Raw genomic sequence first — 7,190 nt, 5'->3', positions numbered from 1 at the left:
GCACTTTGGACCCTGCTCTCCACAGACTCTTCAGAGTGTGTGTCTGTCAGCTTACCCCTTAATCTGCCACATACACACACACACACACACACACACACACACACGTGCGATCTGGGGGACTTCCCGGCAGCATAATTATGGCGTAGATCCTCCTGTGTCAGTGTGTACATCAATAATAGTAATGACAGGACTGATCCAGTTACTGAGCGTTCAGTACATCAGGGGAGATGGAGGAATGGCTTACACAGCAGCTCTCTCACACACACACACACACACACGCGCACATTGCTGTGCTGTTAGTGCTAAAGAAAACAGCACGTTGAAAAGTCCTTCCGCCCAGGAGCTGAGGGAGGAAATAGCGATTGTCAACCCTGAGCCTGAGACAGAGCGTGCTCAGGAGACAGGAGGAAAGTCTCGCTACGTGTGTGTACGTGTGCATGTGTGTGTGTGTGTGTGTGTGTGTGTGTGTGTGTGTGTGTGTGTGTGTGTGTGTGTGTGTGTGTGTGTGTTTGTGTGTGTGTATGCGTGTGCGCGTCCGTGTGTGTGTGTGCGCGCATGTGTGTGTGTCTTTATGTGATAGGGAAACACAAGAGAAACTTGTATAAGTACAGTGACGAGTTTTCGAAAATGTCACATACCTACTTATTTTGGTGGGCCTGATTGTAATATATGTGTGCATGTGTGTGTGTGTGTGTGTGTGTGTGTGTGTGTGTGTGTGTGTGTGTGTGTGTGTGTGTGTGTGAGAGAGAGAGAGAGAAGAGAGAGAGAGAGAGAGAGAGAGAGAGAGAGAGAGAGAGAGAGAGAGAGAGAGAAAACATTATGGTTTTGGTGAGAGAGGTGCACTTATACCTTGCACAAATCTATCTATCTATCTATCTATCTATCTATCTATCTATCTATCTATCTATCTATCTATCTATCTATCTATCTATCTATCTATCTATCTATCTATCTATCTATCCTAACAGGTTTTCAAGGTTATATATTTTTTATTCAGTGATGAATATTATGTATACTCAAATTATAGACATCTTCTATAAACCATGACATGATGCAGCTGATATCTATGAGACAGCGCAGCGTCTTTGTAGTATGTAGGATGTAGTCTGAAATATGTAGTATGCAGTATGTAGTATGCAGTATGTAGTATGTAGTATGTAGGCTGTAGGCTGTAGGATGTAGTATGCTGTATGCAGTCTGCCATGGAGGTTTTAAACACCATCATCATGGGTGAACTGGAGGGGTTTGGCCAGGACTCTACAGTGGATGCCTGCCTTTCCACAGACTGCTTGAAAACACAGACCTACTTCCTGTTCCTTGCCTGAGCTACTTCCTGTTCCATACCCTGATCTACTTCCTTTTTTACCACTTCATCTACTTCCTGTCCCATACCCAAATCTACTTCCTATCCCGTACCCAAGCTACTTCCTTTTTCATCTCATCTACTTCCTGTCCCATACCTGAGCTACTTCCTGTCCCATATCCAGAGCCATTTCCTTCCCCAAAGTTGATGCTTCTCCCGAACTCATACCAAGAGTCCATTTCAGGACCTATTGTTTTCACAGACAATCATTTGCAATCCATCAAAATCTGCACTGGCCCACCCTGTAATGTGAGCACTTTATCCTGTACACACACACACACACACACACACACACATACTCTCACATGTCTACAATTTCTTTGCTATAGCAAGACAGCACTGCCCCCACATGGCGAAACATACATAGTACACTCAAATGGCTTGCTGTCCTCCGAGGATTAATTAAGCAGGAGGCTGAGAAAAGTACCCAGACCATCACCACCACCCACACCAACAACCACACCCACACGTACACCACCAACATCACCCACACTAACACAATCACCCACCCCATCACCCATACCAACACCAGCACCAGCACCCACACCAACACCCACACCCATACCACCAACATAAAAATCACACACACCATCACCCACACCCACACCATTACAACACTCACACCCACACCAACACAAACACCCACACCCACACGTACACCACCAACATCACCCACACTAACACAATTACCCACACCATCACCCATACCAACACCAGCACCAGCACCCACACCAACACCCACACCCATACCACCAACATAAAAATCACACACACCATCACCCACACCCACACCATTACAGCACTCACACCCACACCAACACAAACACCCACACCCACACAATCACACACACCATCACCCACACCCACACCATTACAACACTCACACCCACACCAACACAAACACCCACACCCACATGTACACCACCACCATCACAAACACTAACACAATCACCCACACCAGCACCATCACCCACACCAACACCACCACCATCACCCACACCATCACCCACACTAACACAATTACCCACCCCATCACCCACACCAACACAATCACCCACCCCATCACCCACACCCACACCAACACCAGCAGCCACCCCATCACCCACACCCATACCAACACCCACACCCACACCATTACAGCACTCACACCCACACCAACACAAACACCCACACCCACACAATCACTCACACCATCACCCACACCTTCACCAGTACCCACACCCACTCCCACATCAGCCCCCATGGTTCTTCTTATGGTTCTTCTATGGTTCTTCTTACAGTTCTGCCATGGTTCTTCTTACGGTTCTCCCATGGTTCTTCTTATGGTTCTTCCAAGATTCTGTTGTTGGTACAGTTCTGTTAGCCATTCTTCATATGGTTCTGTCACAGTTCTTATTACACTTGTACTTCACTCTTCATTTAGCAACCAGAAACTCCAACAGTGCGAAAAGTCACAGAAAAGTGAGACTTTTTATGACGTAATTTATTTTTAAGAAGAGAGATCTCTTTTCGCTCGGGCATTTGTCAACTTTTCAAGAATAGCTGGGTGGGTGTAAACGCATGTGACACAGCTAGCATGGCGGCTCGGAGCAGATCAAACTAGGAGCCCCCCTATGAATGTGTGCTCACTGATTAGACTTTCTGAAGACACACACACACACACACACACACACACACACACACACACACACACACACACAAGCACAGTGTTACGTCATATTCACCTCATCATTCATGGCTTGTATGGCAGCCAGACAGACAGAGCCTAAAAGATATTGCACCATCTTAAGTGGCATGTGAACCCATCTAACTCCAACTGAGGGAGACGGAGACGCACTCCGAGTTGAAGCACGCACGAGAGAGAAATAAAGTTGCGCTCTCTCTAAGCACTCTGCAAACAGATCCACGAGGCCAGGATTCCCCATGGCCTTTTTAAGCGGAGCATGGAATTCCAGGCAGGGCTTTGGCATCCTGTACAAGGACTTCATGGGATCATTGCCTCTCAGAGTCTCCGGAGAGGCGTTGGGTCTCACAGAAACCCGGTGAGGAGGCAGGAATGCTCCCAGATATTACGCTCCCAGAGGTCAGAGCTTAGCCCTGGGAGCTCTCCGCCAGGGCCCACATGAGGTGGGAGTGGCCCAGCTTCAACAGGCACCAGGAGAAAACTCACCGGGCGAAAACTCGTGTGTGCTGGTGACGCTCTGATTCCAGTCTGATATCAGTCTGTGGGCAGTCTGACGCCAGTCTGCCGTCCTGACAATATCATAGTAATGAAGCCGTTTTTAAAAGACTGGAAATAACAAGAATTTCATATGGAATAAACCACATATTTTCCTGTACCCAAGTCAGAGCTTTTGATTAGAAATGTCAATATCCGCCTGTACGATAATGAAGATAATAAGTGTCGTGAGCGTCTTTACAATGGCTGTCTGGTGAAACGTGTCCACCAGCCCAAATGCTGGCCGTCATTCCATGAATAATGCAAATGACACAGCAGCCTGTACAGTAATCGGACACATCCTTATGAATTATAATGTGTTTTTTTTCTTATTTATTTATATGTTATCTCAGCTTCTTGCGTGCTTCAGAGTGATTTATCGCTTGCCAATTAATTATTAACCTGCGTAAGAATTTCTGGCTCACATTGTGAGAAAGAAATGCATGTCCTACATTGAAGGAGATGACAAACACCTCAAACTCAGTCGTCTGGCGTCCGAGACTAACAAGACCGTAACCCAAGGAGGACCCTTATGCTCCATTACCGAGGAACCACTGGGATTGTTTGTGTGTTAAATGCAAGAATTTCTTTGAGTTTCAGCTAATCAGTGTCGCAGAACCTGAGCTTAATTGTAACGGGTCGGATGCTGTTACTGTACATTGTATTTATACTAAACCCATATGAGAAAATCAAATAAAAAAGGTTAATCACCCCTGTACTCACATACAGCACTGCCAATAGTTTAAAAGAGTAGTTTTTCCACATTTTATCATCTTTGTTGCAGTTAAATGTAATCTATAGAAAACACGAAAGCAAGAAAGAATTCCAGGAACTGCAGGTCCCAGTGGAGGTGAGGGCTAGTCCCTCTCCCACCCCAGCCTCGCTCTCTGATCTGCTCTTGGGACTTTGCACCACGAAACTTAGCTAAAGCGCTTCTCTCTTAACAACAATCTGGATCCCTGCGATAACCAGTGAAAAATGTCGGAGGCAATCCGCTCGGCTGCGGCTAAAACCTTCCCTGATCGCACCTCTTCATTAGGAGGCGTCTAATCTCGGCCCGATAAGCCCGAGCCGCTAATGCTGCGGAGTCAAAGTTCGAGCTGCCTTCGATGTTGCGATGCTTACCTTACCCAAGTTCCTGCATGTTCATTAGACAGTTTTATCTGTGGCCGCCTCTCCAATATCCATCGAGATGTAGTGGGAGAGGAGGAGAGATATATAGAGAGAGAGAGAGAGAGAGAGAGAGAGAGGGAGAGAGACGGAAGGACAGAGAGCGGGCTAGAGAGGGCAGGTGGATTTGTGGAGAAAGATAAGGACTGGCCGCTTTCCTGAGACAGAGCTGACCATCTCGTCTGGGTCTCTTTAAGCTTTGCCCTGTTGGAGCTTTAAAACTGGCTAAGGAGAAAGAGAGTAATAGAAGGAGAGAGAGAGAGTGAGAGAGAGAGAGAGAGAGAGAGAGAGAGAGAGAGAGAGAGAGAGAAAGAGAGAGGGGCCTGTGGTTGCCATGCCGGGTCCTGGAGACGCTTTGGCAGACGACAGTTCCACACTCTACTCATCAATTTTGCATCTCCATTTAAAAAGCCTATCACCAGTCTCGCATACCTTCCCTTGGCCCGTGGCACACATAAACAGACACTATTTATACACAGCCCACTCCCCTGACAATTGGTTTTCAAAAGGAAGATGCGATTTGGTACCCTTCTGATATCAAAGCCGGAGCATGGCAGATGAATGGGCCTGTGTTGGGCATTTCAAAACCCAACAAAGATTTGGATGACAGCAGAAGAGCCATTTTGCATGAGCAGCGTTTCCAAGCTGCACTCCTCGTCCATGTTTACCGCTACCCTGCTCACCGCGATCGATCTGGTCACGTCTACAAAGCCACTAATTACGGCTAACGTGGGGCTCTTAGCTGAGTTTGAAGGTAATGGAGGAGCTGATGCCAGTGTTGCTCACACACTGAGGAGAATCTGAGGACGGGACAGAAGTCATGGTCCGCGTTGTATACATCCCAGAAACCACGTCCCCCCGTCCCGAGAGAGCGCGCATGCCGTCGATGACTTGCAAAACCACAACAGGAGCGAACTGTGTTGCTGTTATGTTACTGGCAATTCACCAGTAAAGTGATATTAACCAGTAAAATTCTAGCTTGATTGGTGACTATATGATTTTATGTGACAATTCTCAGCTAGACTAGACAACAGAGGACATTTTCTTTTTTTTAAACCTGAAAACAGGGCTGGCGTTTAGGGAAATATAGTCATTCTTTATGATTTCTCCATCAACTAGTGTTGAGTAGTGTTGAGTATAGTCTTGTGTGGAGCATGCTATAGTGTTGAGTAGTGTTGAGTATAGTCTTGTGTGGAGCATGCTATAGTGTTGAGTAGTGTTGAGTATAGTCTTGTGTGGAGCATGCTATAGTGTTGAGTAGTGTTGAGCATGGTCTTGTGTGGAACATGCTCTAGTGTTGAGTAATGTTGAGCATGGTCTTGTTTGGAGCATGCTCTAGTGTTGAGTGGTGTTGAGCATGGTCTTGTGTGGAGCATGCTATAGTGTTGAGTAGTGTTGAGCATGGTCTTGTGTGGAGCATGCTATAGTGTTGAGTAGTGTTGAGCATGGTCTTGTGTGGAGCATGCTCTAGTGTTGAGTAGTGTTGAGCATGGTCTTGTGTGGAGCATGCTCTAGTGTTGAGTGGTGTTGAGCATGGTCTTGTGTGGAGCATGCTATAGTGTTGAGTAGTGTTGAGCATGGTCTTGTGTGGAGCATGCTCTAGTGTTGAGTATGGTCTTGTGTGGAGCATGCTCTAGTGTTGAGTATGGTCTTGTGTGGAGCATGCTATAGTGTTGAGTAGTGTTGAGTATGGTCTTGTGTGGAGCATGCTATAGTGTTGAGTAGTGTTGAGTATGGTCTTGTGTGGAGCATGCTATAGTGTTGAGTAGTGTTGAGCATGGTCTTGTGTGGAGCATGCTCTAGTGTTGAGTGGTGTTGAGCATGGTCTTGTGTGGAGCATGCTATAGTGTTGAGTAGTGTTGAGCATGGTCTTGTGTGGAGCATGCTCTAGTGTTGAGTGGTGTTGAGTGTGGTCTGTGGATGAAAAATATGATGGTGCTGAGTAGGAATAAACTCTGGTGATGAGTATGATAATAATATGATGTGGTGATGAGTATGCTCTGTTGTTAAGTATGAGTATGACCTGGTAATGCCCTCTGACCCTGTTCCATTTGGGAGCACTGCCCTTAACCCCCATACTCCATACATAACTTGAGCTTAACTGCCCCCATTATTCAACGCTGCAGCGTTCTGAGATCCCGTCAAAAACCGTCTTTCTGTGAGAGGACGTTTTTATTACGGATGTCCCCCAGTCCACAAAAGGGCTTCCCGAGCTTGTCTGGGGGCCCGCCTGTCATTAGCCTTCATGAACGTTTCATGAAGTAATGCATCCCTGCCACTTCACGGACGCCATGCTAACGTCACACACTGTTTGAGTGCACGTATGGCCCAGTGGTTTTCTTTCCATGCAGTCACTGACAGCTCCAGATCTTCTGTGCACTGTGTACCCTAACCCTTACCCTAATCCTGACCTCAACCCTAACCCTAACCCTGCCAGCG

Source organism: Electrophorus electricus, chromosome 14 (assembly GCF_041902795.1).
Source record: "Electrophorus electricus isolate QZ-2024a chromosome 14, ASM4190279v1, whole genome shotgun sequence".
Classification (NCBI taxonomy): domain Eukaryota; kingdom Metazoa; phylum Chordata; class Actinopteri; order Gymnotiformes; family Gymnotidae; genus Electrophorus; species Electrophorus electricus.
The sequence above is the reverse complement of the archived record's forward strand: the minus strand, read 5'-3'. Positions refer to the sequence as shown.